The 18,623-nt window shown below is 35.3% G+C and overlaps 3 pseudogenes; 1 reads left to right on the top strand and 2 right to left on the bottom strand.

Annotated features, from left to right (window-relative positions):
- The first annotated feature begins 2,610 nt into the window (after positions 1-2,610).
- LOC135319981 (olfactory receptor 5M11-like) lies at positions 2,611-3,894 on the top strand (annotated as a pseudogene).
- A 6,455-nt stretch (positions 3,895-10,349) lies between these two features.
- Positions 10,350-11,346, bottom strand: LOC135320014 (olfactory receptor 5M1-like; annotated as a pseudogene).
- Positions 11,347-16,399: 5,053 nt separating this feature from the next.
- On the bottom strand, positions 16,400-18,623 carry LOC135319980 (olfactory receptor 5AP2-like; annotated as a pseudogene).

Raw genomic sequence — 18,623 nt, 5'->3', positions numbered from 1 at the left:
ATAAGGTACGCACACACATGGCAGAGACCTTTCAGTATAAAGGGAGGAATAGCTTTTTATCTGCCCAAGAACTACTTTCAGTATCAAAATCAGTAGGATGTGTTTTTGCATTTTCTAAAAGACACTATGTACATCTAATGATTAACCCATAAATTAAGATCTGCTTCATTAAGATGTAACTTTCATCAGCACCTCTGGAGGGAGTTCTAATGACGTTCCATGGGTGATTTCTTGATGAATCCTTCAGGGCCGGATCCCATTCAGATATAAACCCCCCTATTTGGGGACCTTCATGGAGGCCAAGAAACCACTGTTCTCCACAGGTAAGTCTGAATGTTCTGAAAATCAAGAACTCATAAGAAATACTGCTTGTTTTCTTACTGTTTCTTCTTTGGAACACAAAATGGAATTAGTAGTGACTATAAGATTGCCAGATTGAGACCAAACAGGAGGCAAAGTCCAGACTCCTTCTGCCAAAGACAGCAGGTGACTTGTGATGTATCAGGAGGTCAGGCAGGCCTTACCACCACTCCAGACCTTAGTTACAGATGCATTTTCCAACACAGCTAAGATGAAAAGCAAGCTTAGATGTGGAGCTTTAGCTAATTCAAGGAATTTTAAAGATATATTTCTCTTTTAACTTGTTTTCCTTCCCCAAGCCTATAACCTAAAAATTTGCTACAAGAAAATATACTCCCACTCCATATGCCTTTAATGATTTCAGACACTTATTTTTAAGAGAAAAATTTAAAGGGATTTGGATGAGTGTAAGGCTAAAGATGAGAAGAAAAAAATATGTGAACACCTTTCCTTCCTCATCTGGAAAGGCTTCTGTTAGGTTTTTTCAATTCAGTATTACATTGAAAAGTGGTAGCATTGCTCCCTCCGTAATAATCAAAGCAGATTTACATTGCCTTGTGTAGTAACTCAGTCTCCACTGGTATCATCAGGGAAGTAAGAAATCTACATACCAGGAAAAGTCAGGTGACGTGAGTGGAAAAGTGTACATTACTCATTCCATCCATTCATTCAACTAATGGATCCTACTCATTGACCACGATTCAGGCATTTGCCCAAATTCTGGGGATATGGCCCAAAGAAATTCCCTAAAATTCTAAACATAGGAAGGCTGACAAAACACCAAACTAAACTTATTTATGTAAGTAAATAATAACTTCAGAAGTGATCAATGGTAGAAAAGATAGATCATAGTTCATGGTAAAAAAGCTATGTGAAATGGAGTCACTTAGACAAGTGGTCAAGCCAGCCTTTCAGAGGAGGCGTCATTAGAAGAGAAACCTAAATGAAGCGATGGAATGAGTCACTTACAGGTCTGAGGGGAGAACATTTTAGGCAGAGGGACCAGTGTGTGCACAGGCCTTGAGGCAGGAATGTGCTCAGCATGTTTAAGGAACGACCAGAAGGTCACTGTGGCAGGAAAAAAAGGACTGAAGGGAAAGTGGTGGAAGTGTTTGGAGTGATGGAAGAGATCACGTAAGTCCTTGTGGATCCTGGTATGAAGTGAAGATTTTAGCCCAAGTGTGATGGAACGTTAGCCAAACACTTTAGGTCACTAACAGGATGTGATTTATGTTTATAACAAGATCAGTGGCTCGTGTTGGAGGATAGAAAGTTTCCAACTGGAAGGAGAAAATCATTAACAGTAGCTTTGGCAAGAGATAATTTCATCTTAGACCTGACTGGTAGTGGAGGAGATGCTGAGAAGCTGCTCTAAGATTCAATAGGCAATGTGCTGAAGTAGAGCAGAGATTTCCTGCTAGTTTAGATGGAAGGTGTGACGTCAAAGGTATGAGGTTAACTGAAATAGGAATATTAAATATACAATACAATGAATATTAAACATATAATACAAAATAAATTGGGATTTTGTGGGACACAAAGAGATTAGTGAAATCATAAGGAGTACTGGGGGAAGAAAAATGCAGACTATCAATTGGTTTGAAACAAAGGTGACATGATGAAGAGAAATTCAAAGGACCCAAGAGGTTGATTGCTGTTGGAGAATAAGTAAGAAATCAGGAAGAAACTGAATCTGAATAAATATACAATGAGGCTCTCAAGGAGTATATGCCACTCCAGTTACAGCAGGTGTGCCTGCACTGGCAATGATAGAACCAATCTCCAGAAAGCCAGTCACCCCCTCCACTCCCACCCTGATGGAGCACTGATGTCATGGTCAGACACGGGCAGCAGTTACGTTTGAGCATCCGAGGTTCTGATTCCAAAGATGGACATGAAAGGGCCAACTCAGGTTCAGACGTGTTGGTGGGTGTTGCAAAGCAGCCAGCACAGGTGGTACATGGACTTCAAAGGTAAGGTGGGTGTTGCAAAGCAGCCAGCACAGGTGGTACATGGACTTCAAAGTATGTTTATCAAATATATTGTCCCGTTTAAGCAGCACCACCGACCGCGGGAGGCACCTGCTGAAATTCCTCCATCTCTGAAGGAGGTAACAACTTATTGAAACCTCTCTTTTCAAAACCAGTTTTTTGGGGTCTGATTCATTTTTATCTATTCTTGAATTGCACACAATTCATTTCTCTTTTTTACACATGACAAAGCATTCTTCTCTTAAAAGAAAATATGAAAATGAAGCTATTTCCCTGGCGCAATGGCCCCGAGGCCACCGAGTTTTTTCTGCTGGGACTGACCACTCACCGAGACCTGCAGCCCGTCTTCTGTGTGGTCTTCCTCCTGAGTTACCTCTCACACTGGCCGGGAGCCTTGGGATGATTTTATTAATCAGATTCGCTCCCAGCTGCAAACCCCCACGTGCTTTTTCCTCACCCACTTAGCGTGCGTAGATGTGTTTTATTCTACGAATGTCTCTCCTCAGATGCTTGCGCTCTTCTTATCTGAGAAGAAGGCCATTTCCTACGTGGAGTGTCTGGCCCAATGTTTTGTTTTTGTGACCCTGCTCCTTACTGAGTATTACATGCCTGGTGCCATGGCCTATGACAAGTACGTGGCCATCTGCAGTCCCCTACATTACAACAGCAGAATGTCCAGGCCACTCTGCATCTGCCTGGTCACCCTACCCTACTTCTGGGGGTCCATGGTGGCCACAATGCAGGTGATACTGACCTCTCACTTGTCCTTTTGTGGATCCAACATCATCAACCATTTCTAATGTGTGGACCCAGCCCTCTTAATGTTGACGTGTTCTAACACTTATGTAAAGCAAACCGCCCTGTTTGTGTCCGCCGGGATTAACCTCACAGGTTCCCTTCTCATAATCCTCATCCCCCATGTTTTTGTTTTCATCACCATCACGAGGATCCGTTCCAGTGAAGGGCAGGGCAAAGCCTTCTCCACCTGTGGCTCCCACCTGACAGCTGTCTCTATGTTCTATGAGTCCCTGTTCTGCATGTATCTGAGACCAGCAAATGAGCAATCTGTTGAACAAGGGAAAATTGTCTCAGTGTTTTGTATTTTTGTGAGTCCCATGCTGAATCCATTTATCTACAGCCTGAGAAACAAGGATGTGAAACAGGCTTTGAGAAGGGTATTTAGAGAAGCCTTGGTACGATGGGGAAAAGCTCTATCTTACCAGTTTCCCAATAAAAGAAGAAAGAATCCCTCAAAACAATCCAAAAGTATCCCTTGTTGGTTCTGCCAACATTGGGATGCAACCCTCTGGAACAGCAGTCATAGTTTATATGCACGCAGGGCTTGGGGTCGAGTGAGAGTCTATGGAAACAGAATGGCAAAGCTGAGTGGAAATGACGGTGGGCAGGAATCACGACAGCAGAAGTCAGTTGTCTACGATTCAGCCGGTTCATGGTTTTAGCATCACTCAGGAACTCATTTCCACTTGGTTAGTTAGCAGAGAAGTTCTCCCTTTCACTTCCTAGATCACCAGCATGGAGCATCCCTAAGCTGCTCTCACCAGCAAAGTGATGTGCATTGTAGTAAATTTCCTCAAGAACCTGGTTTTCTTCCCTGGTACAACTTATGTATATTCCTTAAAGAAATCTGATTATCTTCTCAGAAAAATCTCATTTCTCTAATTTTCTGTGTTTGCTCTGAATAAATCTTTGATGAATTTTTATGTCTACTTTGCTTGAATGGAGACCCATATATGTTTATTCTTTCAATCAAAAACCTGATGTTTTACATTTTAATGACCCAATGATTCATTTCATTTCCTTTAAATAAAACACCCTTATTAATATGAGATACCCATTCCTGATTTAGAATTTTCATTTCTTAAATAAGATATTTATATAATCTTGTCCCTACAATATTAACAATTGTTTGTGCCACAGTTTTACACATCTCTTTTCAGGTCACATCTCGCCACAAACAATTTTAAAATAACATCTAGTTTAATATGCATGAAATTTGGTTTTAGTGTTTTGCAACTAAATTGTAGCATAAGCATATTTCAGGCTGCTTGATACTCTTTGGAACTGACCTTTATTTAAAAGCATAATGTAACAACACTGACATGACATATATAGTTCACCACCTCCTTTTAATAATTAGGGAGTTTTTACTTTTGCCTCTTTAGGAAAATCTTTACACCTGTAATTTATTGCTTCTGATCAGTTATTATATTAAGATAGATTTCCACCATTTTATTCATTGTTGCTTTATATTTCTCTCATTTTGAATTCAGTGATATAAGAAAGCAACACCAGCCAATGAACACTTTAGTTTCCCCACATCCTTAATGGCCTTGGGAGTCTCATTTGATTGTGTGCATGTGTGAATATTGTAGATATAAATGCAATGCAGAAAGCATTCATGCATCAAATACAATTTGTTGGAACTCAACTTTTACTTATTTTACTTTTTCTCAATTTCATAGTGTGCTAGCTACAATGACAGTGATATTTAATCTCAAGAAGAAAAGAGCCTTTATCCAGAGGAAATTTCTCTTGAGAAGTAAACTTCTGAATGAAACAAAAATTGGGGTTCCAGATTAAAACATTGTAGGTAGAGAAATTGACAGTCAGTGGCCCTCATCACTCACTCCTAACAGACACATAAGGATAGCTCTGATTACCTCTGAAGATCTCAGCCTATCCTGAAGAACAATATATTTAAAGGGAAAAATAATAGAAGCTTGATTTAGAAGGACCCTGAGTGGCCATCCAGTTCAACAATTTTACAGAACATATTTGAGTCCCTGCTTTTTTTTCCTATTTTCATATTCCAATTCTAACATTAATAAATAAATATTCTTTAATTTTATATCTTGGGATATGGATAGTTTGTTGGTTGTTTTTTCTTTTTAAATTTCTTTTTATCCCCTTTTATTAGTGGGGGAGGTAAGTAGATTATTTATTCATTTATTTTAATGGAGGTATTGGAGATTGAACCCAGACCTAGTGCATGCTATGCATGCACTCTACCACTGAGCTTTACTTTCTCCCCCTCGATGAGTTTGGATATATGTACTTTTTGTTTTTGTGCTTATAAAGCAATAATTGTTTATCATGGGAAATGGGTGCATAAGACATAAAGAACAAGTTTTAATTTTTGCTTAACCCTAGTATTTTATAAACTATCATAATGTATATATTGAAGTACCCTTCTTTTTCATAAAAATACATATAAAATGATTTGTCCTTTTTTAAATTGGGAACTTCTTTGTTTTAATGTCTGTATACATTCTAGTGCAAAACATGTCACATAATATTTAAACTCTCCTCTAAGATCACAGCCAGCACAACCTTCCGGGGGTTCTAGTTACATACAGCAGGACTCAGTTCTATTTGCATATGTCTGTGCTTAATTGTGTATTAAATGTAGGCAGGCCTCACTTTGAATATGCTGTGGTCACAGAGTTCCATGCAAAGCAAAGACACATTTCCAGGTTCCACCAGATTCATTTATAGGAGATCACGGAGAGTGAGATCTGCCTGCATTAATATGTCAGTGGTTCCCTTTTTCTCAACTATAAAACTGACATTATGATGAAAATCTTCACCTAAGTTTCTTACTATTCCTTCAGCACATGCTGAAAAGTAGACTGAGTAAAAGTGTTCATTTCTAAGGCTCCTAAAAACATAATGTTAAATTAATTTCTAGAAAAAAATGTATTACTATTTTTCCTGACATCATCAATGTACAAAAAAGTGCCAGTCTTTCAACTCTCTTAAATATAATACACAAAACAGTATTTAATTCATATTTTTATTGCCAAGAGTTTTACTCACTAATTTTAACATTTTAAAATTTTTATCAATTTTCTATTCATAGCCTTCAACATGTTGTTATTTGAATGATTTCTATGAACTTATATTTTGGTACTGTCTCCACTCTGTTTTATTTGAAGTAAAACCTTTTGTCAACTTGTTGGGTGCTGCTTAATTTTAAATTGTTTTATGATCAAATTCAAGTGACTTCTATTGTGAATTTCTTGCACTGCTATTAAGCTGAGAGACATCCTTTCACATTGCAGAAATATTTCAGTTATTTCAGTTTTGATCAACACGGAATTTTTTCAGTGACTGACTCACAGTTGAGGGTATGCATGGCATGTCAGTTCTTTAGAGGGGCAGTGGTTGGCAAAAGGAAATTCCAGTAGGAATAGGAGTCTGTATTTAGATATCTTTGTTGGAAAACTATGTTACATTATGGACACCGGGATGGTGCAAAAATATGTTTTTAGAAATGTTGATAATTAAACAGCATTAATGTCCCTAGGTTACATGATTTCCTCCTCATTTATAGGCCACGACCTTTCTGGCAAAAAAAAATTAAGTCACCTGTACATTTCATCCCTAAGCTGCCCTCCCTGAAGCCCCCATTCCATACATCTGCTCTTTGTATCTGGGGACTGAACTATAGCGATACTACTATTTTAATTTTTGAAAATTTTTATTGACATGTAGTTAATTTACAATGTTAGTTTCAGGTCTACAGCAAAGTGATTCAGTTATGCATGTACATTTTCTTTTCAGATGTTCTTCCATTATATGTTATTATAAGAAATTGAATACAGTTCCCTGTGCTATGCAGTAGGTCTATAGCAATATTACAAATAATAAAATATGTTTGAACATTTTCCAGTAATTTACAGTAAATATTTATCATGTGTATGGTGATATTCAATTGTTTGTTTTTATGTATATGTATGCATATAGCTCATAAATTGAACCACTATATACATAATTTCTGGGTTGAAAATATTGGATAGCTAGCAATATCTGCTTTGTATTCTCCTGAGATAAATTTGAAAGGGAAAAATAATGAATATGGAATTTCTCTACTAGGAATTAAAGTGTGTTTTAAATCCACATAAATTACAAGAATTTAACTTAAAATACTTATAGATTGGTCAAAGAAGAAATAAAAAGATTCATTCATTGTACAGAGAAGATAAAATCACAAATTGTGGGAAAATAAAGCATTGCTTAACAAACAGCAGTGGGAAATGGGTTAAAATGTGAGAAAAATTTTATATGTAATATTACAACATACAACAACATTGTATCTCAAATATTCAAGATACTTCTGTAAAATATGGCTGTGAAAATATTTAACTAATGTATGTCCTTTACTGGTTAAATATATATATATATTGAATTCTTCTGTTCCATTTTAAAAATTCCTTTCCTAAGAATTTCAGTTGAGACAACAGAGAAGCTAATAATCTTAACTACTATTTTCTAACATTAATAAAATTACAATGAATGAATGTAACAAAGCAGAGGGATTCTGAAGGCAAATTAGTGGCTACCAATGGGGAAAGGACAGGGGAAGGAGCAAGACAGGGCTATGAGATCAGAGGTACAAACTACTATGCATAAAATAAATAAGTTGCAGGAAAATATTGTACAGCACAAGAAGTATAGTGGAGATTTTACTATCACTTTCTTTTTTTTCTTTTTTTTTTTAAATTAAAGTATATTCAAATTACAATGTGTCAATCTCTGGTGTACAGCATAATGTCCCAGTCATACATATACATACATATATTCGTTTTCATATTCTTTTTCACTAAAAGTTATTACAAGATGTTGACTATAGTTTCCTAATCTGTAAAGAAGAAACTTGTTTTTTTATCTATTTTTATACATAGTAGTTAATATTTACAAATCTCAAACTCCCAAATTTATCCTCTCCCATCCTCTTTTCCCCCAGTAAACATAAGATTGTTTACTATGTCTATTTCCATTTTGTATACTACTCAGCCATAAAAAAAAGAATAAAATAACGCCATTTGAAGCAACATGGATGGACCTGGAGATCATCATTTTAAGTGAAGTAAGCCAGAAAGAGAAAGAAAATACCGTATCATATCACTCGTATCTGTAATTTAAAAAAAGAAAAAGGAGACACTAATGAACTCATATACAATAACTTTAAATGGATTATAATCTGTAAAAACATTGAATCACTATGTTGTACACCTGAAACTAATATAATACTGTAAATCAATTATACTTCAATTAAAAAAAAAAGGAAAAAGGTACAGTGAAATGTTTACTCTCAAACATTACTAGTTATAAGTGTACATGGCTGATGCCTTCTGGAGAAAAATTTACCCACAGAAAAATTTAGCACTTAAGTCAGCATTTCCACATTTAGGAATCTATCCTAAAGGAAAAATCAGAAGGATATATACATAGAAATATGAGACAATCATAAAAACAAACAGGATAAATATGATAGAATAATGGTTTCTGAAATAAACAAATAAAAAATACATCAAATGCAGAGAGAAGCTCTCTTTTAATAAGAGATTACAAATAAATTGTGCTTTTATTCAAAATTGAAACTACATTTTGTTCCAAAATTGAAATAGCTTTCAGTATTTTCAATTTTATTTTCTACAACTGATATGTAATATTTTTATAGTTAAGTTTAAGTATGATTTGATATTTTGTATTACACTACATTAAAAATTATGTTCACTAAAAATTTAGTCTGTATGAAAAAACAAACATTATACTATCAAGTAAAAATCAATATTCAAACTTATATGGCATAATATTCCAACTGTGTCTTATTAATTATAAGAGTATATAAATGTATCAATTTATTGAAAAAATATAACAAATACATACAGGAATTTTCCTTTGGTTTGGGACATATCATTGGTAAGTGCTACTTTCTCACATCTGTCCCCATATTTATTTATCTATAGTGAAAGTATTCAATAGAATCAGCCTTATTCAATCAACTGAGACTTAAGAATGAAATTCAATTTTCTAAAACTGCAGGTCATCTGGATGATTTTTTGGAAATTAATTTGAACACATTACAGTAAATTTAGACATTGGTTCATATAAGCACTTAGTACTGTGGTCTTAGTTAAAAACAGGGTGCACGATATTAGAATACAAACATTTAAAGCAGTTTAAAAAACGTTAAATCAGTTTTTCAATATACAATCATCTGGTTGACCACTAATATACGTACAATGTGAATGATTCACATATCTCTTTATATACACTTCTATACTATTGATTTTCTCAATTGAAAATTTGAGAATGACTACAATAATCTTATCTAGAAAATAATGTTTCATAGATAGATTTATAAACCAAAGTAAACATTGGGTGTTCTCTTCCAGAGAGATGGGTAGACATTTATTCATCTGTATATTGTTTCAAGGCAATTTTTCTATCTACAGGTCAATTGATAGAGTCTATTAACTCTTGATAAAGTAGACCTGAGTAAGAGCTACTACATGAAAAGTACAACTAGAATGCCATTGAACTTTTTGATGACTGAATTGGATCCATATCCCTGGAAACTCATGGAGACATTGACAATTTATTTTCAATATTGAGGAGCATAACCCAGTATTTACAAATGGACAAAAAGTTTCTCAGGATATCTATGCTGTGAGTTGGGGAAAAATTAAATTAAAGTTTAAAGCATTGGGAGATCCATATATTTAAAATTTCCCCAAGATGAATCCAGAGATTAATTGGGCACTGGAGCCATTGTTCTATATCACAGGTTGAAGAAGAAATTAGCTCATAACATTTCTAAAAAATGAAGTGTAAAACTTAATCACTCAGTTTAGAACCTCATGGTAGTTCTGCAGACCATTAAATTCAAATGAGATGAATTTCTAATGTTACCATCAGAATGAGTTAATTATAATATTTACACTCAAATACGTAAAGACATTAAATTGTTATATGGAATTACTGAATATTACTCAATTTATTTTCAGAGGTTCTCCATTAAAGAAACTATATTTTCATTTCAACGTTAAAGTTTGTATTAAAATAATTTGTCTTGAAGGTATTAATTTTGAGGAGATTTTATGAAGACAAATTATGACTATAAAGGACTAGGTTTTCTTTTGGAGGGAATCACTATGTTCTTACAGATACTTAGTAATTACAAACAGATGGCTAAAGTACAATTCTGTGAAAGGGATTTCCCTTAACCATTTGCTTCATGGCACAGATCACATGCTTATTCCGTAAACTGTAGATCAACGGGTTCAGCATTGGACTCAAAAAAGTATAGAAGACTGCAATTATTTTGGACTGTTCTACAGACTCCTCAGATGGGACCTTAAGTATATGCAAAAAAGGGTTCCATAAAATATAGTGACTGTTATCAGGTGGGAACCACAAGTAGAAAAGGCTTTGTGCCTGCCTTCTGTAAAGCTGATCCTCAGGATGCTGGCCATGATGAAAATGTAGGACAGGAGAATGATGAGGAGAGAGCTGCAGAGGGTAAAACCAGCAACTGCAAACATTGCCATCTTCTTGACTTGGGTGTCAGAGCAGGTCAGCATCATGAGAGGAGGGTCAGCACAGTAGAAATGGTTGATTTCACGGGAGCCTCAGAAGGACAGGTAGAAAGTCAGCAGTGCCTGAGAGACCACATGAAGGAAGCCACAAGAGTAATGGACAGTGACTAGAGAGAGGCAGATGCTTTTGGACATCCTGCTGCTGTAATGTAAAGGGCTGCCAATGGCGACATAGCAATCCAATGCCATTGAAGCAAGGATATAAAGCTCTGTGATCACCAGGGCAATGAAGAGCAGACACTGTGTGAAGCATCCAGCATAGGAGATGGTCTTCTGGTCTGAGAGGAAATTGTACAGCATATTTGGAGTGATGTTGGATGAATAGCAAATGTCTACAAAGGACAGGTGGCTGAGGAAGAAGTACATGGGAGTTTGGATGTGGGCGTTGGTCCTGATCAGCAACATCATGCCCAGATTCCCTGCCAGCATGACTAGGTAGATCACCAGAAACACCCCAAACAGGATCTTCTCTAACACTGGGTTGTCTGTGAGTCCCAGGAGAATGACTTCTGTCACCAGAGTGTGGTTTGGGGAAGACATTTTCTTGTCCCTTGAAAAACTGAATTGACAAAAAAGATGAAGAATTCTGTCTAACCCAGACTCTGCATTTATTCCATTCTTGTATCATTTACTTTTGATCTATTTATCTCTGGGGAAATTACTCTTCTCAACTAATGCATCAGAATGTTTCCATAATTATTTTCACTTTACATCTCTATGTTAATTCTCTCTATATATCTCACACACTTCCAAACTCTTTCTGTCTTAATTGTGTGTATGTGTGTGTGTGTGTGTGTGTTTGTGTGTGTACAATTTTTACCTGTCTTCTTGAAGAGCTTCATATTTGGTATTTTTTCAAATTTTGTGAAAAAGAAAGCCAAAGGAATAAAAATGAGATATGAAAAGCAGCAGATTATTTGCATCATTCAAGTGGACAAATGAAGGGAGCTGAATTTCTAGGTTCCCTCCAGCTTTGATAGACTAGTGTTTCAGATACAAAATAGAAGACACACTAAGTACAGCATTTTCACTTGAAACTCATATTTGTCTGGCTTAATTGCATTCACAGGATGTTGACTTAGTAAATTTATCTCTTGCTATATGGCTAAGAAGGTACAGAATGAAGAATTGTTCTCTCTGCTTGGTAAATTCACCCACTCATTATTTATGTACACTGCAAATATTGATTTTTTTTCTGTTCTAATTTCCGAGGTTACAGCAGTGAAGAAATTCCTCAGCCTCATAAGCATATATTGTAGGGGAAGGAATAGATACTAAACACACAGCCAAGGATTCACAACAGAATTTCAGTTAGAAGAAAATATTATGAAGAAAAATAAAGGTGGGGTGCTTTCAGATGGCCATTCAGCAAAGTTCTCTCTGAGAAGGCAGAAATGGAACAGTAAATAAACAATTCAAGTATCTGAAGAAAAATGTGGAAGTTTTCTTTGTCCCCATTTTTTGCAACTAACATATAAAAGAAATTTGTTTAGGGACGCACATTAGGATAATGTTTAAACATGGACTTAGATCGCAGCTGGATCCACTGTCTCCGGTTTGTTAGTTTTTTGGGGTTTTTTTTGAAGAAAATAAGGTATAACTGGAAAAAAATGTGCATTAATAATTTCACCCTAAGGCTATTTTATTTAGTTTTCACATATACATCAAAAGAGCCTGCCAAAGCTGACTTACTATATTTTCTAAAAACAAGGTGGGAAGATTTATAATACATTTCTTAGGAACATTCCGTAGAGTATTTTTACAATAAATTTAAAAAGCCAATTAAAGTAGTTTATATTTCTCAAGGATATAACCTTTGATGTATTGAGGCATCAGATTCTTCTTTGAAGCCAAAATCTCTGCCAAACATCTGTGTATTCTGTTCAGTATTAGTGCCTGAGATCTTTAACACAGATTGAGAAATCAGCCATCAGTTTTATGGAATATGGGAGGAGGAGAATGTGGGTAGATAACTTTTATATTTTTAGTATATGAAAATGAGAGTATCCTCATCAGAAGGCTTCAGTGTTTCTCCATAAACACTGAGGTAAAGTCATCTAATAAGAGTGAAAAGTAAGAACATAAAAGAGATGCAAGATTTGAGGAGCAGAGTGTGAGGAACAGAAAAGTGAGCCATGGGAGGAAGGAAGTCAGGGGGAAGGCTCATTTGGAGGGTGGCATCATGGGCTTATCCTGGAATCAATCTGCCCTAATGAGTTGATTTCATCAATACTCTAGGAAACAAAGATGGGTCTGAGTATCAAGATCATTCATAAAATTGATGATTCATAAAGCTGGTGATTTAGGAGGAGGTTTCAAAGTGGAATGAAGATTATTTGGACAGTATCAATTCCTTAGCACTGTGTTTGTTAGAGAATAAGGAATCAAGAGATGACCATGCTAGTCTGTATCTTCCAAGTCACTGTTAATTCCAGTCAACACAGTCACAGGAAGTAAAAGTGTGCTCTCACCAAGACAAGAGAGGCATCTTTAATTATGTTAGATCTCCAAATGATGGGTTACACTGTGAGAAAGCAGCAAGTGAGATAAATCTGTATAGCAATACAAAAATGCAGATTGTTACCAATGTATCACATTAGAGAAAATTTGAGCAGTACCATGTATTTTTTAAATTGAGATGGAAAGACTTCTGTATCTCAACTTTGATGTGCTCTTTCCTGATTCTTTGCAAAAATAAAATAATACAATTTAAAGAATAAAATCTATTGCTTAAAGATTCCCATGAAATAACAGTTTTTTGTTTGATTTTAGAGCTCATTATAGGATTGTAAAGTGCATGATTCCTGTTCCCTTAACGTGGAGAGTCCTTGTTTTACAAAAACATAGTTGAAGGTTTGGTCCATCTTTAAGTAGAATGTCAGCTTTTAGTTTGAAGGAAAATTTTGCCTAAAGTACTTATGTATGTGTTTTATGATATACTTTAAAATATAATAGCATTACAATAATCATAACATTTACAAAAGCTTTTTAGAACAAGAGATAGGACTACTCGACAGTAACTGAATGGGTAGCCGAAAGGTAGTGTATTTGCTATTTCAGATCTGGAAGGGCAAAGTATCAATATTTTTCAGTATGCGATCCCTTGATCAGAAACCCACAACAAGAATTTGATGCTTTTTTTTTATATATCATGATGAATAAGATTAGAGGGCACAGACTTTACCTAGATGTATGATCCTAACTCAAAAAAAGAGTTTTATGCATTCTTATTTTATTTTATAGAAAGCCTTCAGATGATTGTGTTTAAATTATACTTGAAGACATGAATTCCTTCCTTAATATCACTCTGCTTCAATTGCAATGACTAATTGATGTGTGTCTGCTAAAAGAACACTTAATGACTTTAGCTACACAAATGTCACAGCAGCCTTATAGTTGGAAACATCCCACTGCCATTGTAAATTTGTTACTTGTGTTTTTGTGATTATTTAATTGGCTATATTTTTTGAGTTATAGCAGATTAAACATTGTACTGGAAGTTCTAATCTATATAATAAAGTTGCACTGATTGGAAAGGAGAAAACAAAATCATGTTATTCACAGGTCACATGAGAGCTTACATAGAGTCTCCTTTTAAAATATGCAAAAGAAATATTAACTAGACTTATTGTGCTGACCATTTTGCAATATATACTAACATCAAATCATGTTATACATCCGAATATTTTTTAATATGCAAAAGTAAAATTAAGAGTATGTTTCGGAAGGTCATATGACTATAAGATCAATATACATAGATTATTTACATTATTATGTAGAAACCAACCACAACTGGAAAAAATTAATAACTCTTATAATAACAACAAAAGCATAAACCACTTAAAATGAATATTAAAAACCTGGAAGAGTTATGTACTTAACTATAAAACACTGCAGAGATAAATTAAAGAAGACCTAAATAATGGAGAAATATATTTCATGGTTTGGAGTATTTAATATTTTTAAGTTGCCATTTTTTCCAAAATTGATCAATAGTTTTAATGCCAGTCCAGTCTACATTTCAATTGGCTTATTTTTTAATGGATAAACTGATTGTAAAATATATAGAGGTATAAAAGAGATTTATATTCACCAAAGCAATTATGAGAGAGAAGAAACATTATTAAATAATTCACACTATCTAATTTTAAGAGTTAACAAGAAACTACAGTACTCAAAACAATGTGCAGATCCAAAGATAACAAACAGATTAATGATACAGAATAGAAAATCCAGAAATATGTCCACTCATATATAGTGAATGGATTTTAGAACAAAAGTACAAATGTATTTCAATGGGGAATATTATTGGAAAAATTGATATCTATATATAAAAATTGACTTCAATCCCTATATCACACCATAATAAAATATTTCTATATTAATTTGATGTGAATCATAAGACTAAATGTAAATACTAAGTCTACAAGTCCTCTTGGGAAAGGAAAAATAGAAGAAAGTCTTTATAATCATGAGGTAATCAAAAATTTCTTAGGAAGGACAGAAAAAGCATTAATTGCAACACAGAAAATATTGTGAAACAAAAAATTACTACTATAATTGCTTCAGAGCACCACAAACTGTTCCCATATAAGTAAAATTAATCAATATTGTGTGTGCTCTGACTTCTACACTAACCAGTATTCCCCATCTCCTTCCCTCTACTAGGGCTTCCCATTTCTTGAGAAACAATATTGGAATTAAGTTAGTTAATAACCCTACAATAACACCAGACCCAGAAGATCTAGCCAAAGTAATTAATGAGGATGACTACACTAAAAAACAGATTTTCAATGTAGATGAAATATCCTTATATTGGAAGATATCAGCTAGAACTTTTGTGGTTAGAGAGAAGTCTCTGTCTTAAAAGTGTCAAATGACAGTATACACAAGATCTTATGGTAGCTTACAGAGAAAAAAATGTGACAATGAATATATATATGTTCATGTATAACTGAAAAATTGTGCTCTACACTGGAATTTGACACAAATTGTAAAATGATTATAAATCAATAAAAAATGTTAAAAAAAACCAAAAAGTGTCAAATGACATGCTGACTTCCTTGTTAGAGATTAATATAGCTCGTGACTTAAAATTGAAGTCAATGCTTATTCACCATTCCAAAAGTTGTAGGGCCCTTAAGAAGTACACAAAATCTACTCTACCTGTGCTCTATAAATGAAACAATAAAGCCTGGAGGGCAGCACATCTCTTTACAGTGTGGTTTCTGACTATTTTAAGCCCATTTCTGTGATCTACTGTTCAGAGAAAAAACTTTTTTTTCAAAATATGATTACTTAGCAATGTTGCACCTGGTCACTCAAGAACTCTGATGGAGATGTACAACAAGATTAATGTGTTTTTAATGCCTGCTAACACAATGTCCATTCTGCCAAGGAGTCATTTTGACTTTCATGTCTTACTGTTTAAGAAACACATTTTGTAAGGTTATGGCTGCCATCGATAGTGATTCCTCTGATGGATCTGGGCAAAGGAAACTGAAAATCTTCTGGAAAGGATTCTCCATTCTGGAGGCCATTAAGAACATTTGTGATTCTTGGGAAGATGTCAAAATATCAACACTAGCAGGAGTTTGGAAAACATGGATCCCAACCATCAAGGGATCCACAAGTCTGAGGGGTTCAAGAATGTAGTGGGGGAGTAACTGCAGATGTGGTGGGAACAGCAAGAGAACTGGAATTAGAAGTAGAGCCTGAAAGTGGGAATGAGTTGTTACAACTTTATGATCAGAATTTAACGGATGAGGAGCTGCTTCTCATGGATGAGCAAAGCAAGTTGTTTCTTGAGATAAAATCTACTCTTGGTAAAGATGCTGTGAAGACTGTTGAAATGAGAGCAAAGAATTTAGAATATTATGTGAACTTAGTTGAAACAGCAGTGGCAGAGTTTTTGAGGACTGACTACAATTTTGAAGGAAGCTCTACTGTGGATAAAATGCTATGGAACAGGATTGCATGCTACAGAGAAATTGTTTGTGTAAGGAAGGATCAAATGATGTGACAAACTCCATTGTTGTCTCATTTTAAGAAATTACCACCTAATATTCAGCAGCTGCTGTCCTTATCAGTCAGCAGTCATCTACATGGAGGCAATATTTTCCTCCAGCAATAAAATATTATGACTCGCTGAAGGCTCAGATGATGGTTCGCAGTTTTTCCAAATAAAGTATTTTTAACTAAGGTATGTACATTTTTTTAAAGACATAATGCTATTGCACACCTAATAGACTATAGTATAAACGTAACTCTTAAACATGCATTGGGAAACCACAAAAAAATGTGATTTGTTTTATTGTGATATTCACTTTATTGGAGTAGTCTTGAACCAAACTCACAATATCTCTGAGGTATGCCAGTACTGGGTTTTATACCTCTGAACAGGGAGTTGAAATGGGATATTTGGTTATTTTCAAGCATATAGGCTCTGTGGAATAAGTGAGATTTATGCAGAGTGACCATATTCCCCAGGATGCCTGGGACATTTGGTCCAACTCTGCTATCAGAAAAAAGCCTTTCTGGGGGATGTCACAGCTCAGGGATAGAGTGCCTGCCCAGCATGCACGAGGTCTTGGTTCAATCCCCAGTACCTCCAGAGATTAAAAAATTAATAAATAAGCCTAATTACCTCCCCCAAAAAATAAAAAAGAAAAGAAAAATTTAAAAAAGCCTCAGTACATAATGAAATGGACCCAGGGTGAATGGAAGAGGACTGATCATTTCTAAGTTACCTCCGAGCCCTAAAATCCCATGCTTTGATGATTCTAAGTACAGAAGCAAAAAGAGGTTGTTTTAAAAATTTTACCTAAGGAAATTTTGACTTCCTTGTTTCTCAGACTATAGATGAGAGGATTTAACATGGGGATGACCACTGTATGAAACACAGACACCACTTTGTCTTGGTCCATCACATAGCTGGAGCTGGGGCACAGATACATGAACAGGATTGTGCCAAAAAAGATGGTGACCACCATCAAGTGGGAAGCACAGGTGGAGAAGGCTTTGTACTGCCCGTTCACTGAATGGATCCTCAAGATGGTCATGAGGATGTAGAGATAAGAAATGAGAATAGTCAGGAGGCAGCTCAGTTCATTAAAACTGGCAAAAGAAAAATGAGAACTTCATGGACACGTGTGTCAGAACAAGAGAGTTTCAGGATGGGTGGAATGTCACAGAAAAAGTGGTTGATGACATTTGAGTGGCAGAAAGACAGTTGGGAGGTAAGGCCAGTGTGAATGGCAGCATTTATAAAGCCTGCAAAATATGTGGCCAACACCAGCATGACATTAAGATGGGGGACATAGTGACTGTGTAAAGAAAGGGCTTGCAGATGGCCACATAATGGTCATAGGCCACCACAGTCAACAGGAAGCCCTCAATGCCAGCAAAGGAACCAAAAAAGAAGAACTGAGTGGCACATTCATTGAATGAAATGACTAAGTTGTCGGTCCAGAAATTTACTAGCATATTAGGGGCAATGACAGAAGAATAACAGAAGTCAACAAGGGACAGATTGCTGAGGAAAAAGTACATGGGCATGTGGAGATGCAAGTCAATCTTGATTAACAGGATCATGCCGAGATTTCCAAAAACAGTGATCATATAGATGACTAGAAATACCATAAAAAGGAGACACTGTAAGTCTAGATGATTACTGAATCCCCAGAGAATAAATTCAGTCACTGTTGAATGGTTGCTTATACTTTTGTCTCCAAAAGGGTGAGTCATTTGCTGAGATAAGAAACCAAGGAAATAAATTACACAAAAATATCAGGGAAATCAAACAACTTGTTCTTTGCTGTAGGTAAGATTATTTCCAAGATGTCCTAAGAACATGAAAAAACCTTTT

Source organism: Camelus dromedarius, chromosome 35 (genome assembly GCF_036321535.1).
Source record: "Camelus dromedarius isolate mCamDro1 chromosome 35, mCamDro1.pat, whole genome shotgun sequence".
NCBI classification, from domain to species: Eukaryota; Metazoa; Chordata; class Mammalia; order Artiodactyla; family Camelidae; genus Camelus; species Camelus dromedarius.
The sequence above is the reverse complement of the archived record's forward strand: the minus strand, read 5'-3'. Positions and strand labels throughout refer to the sequence as shown.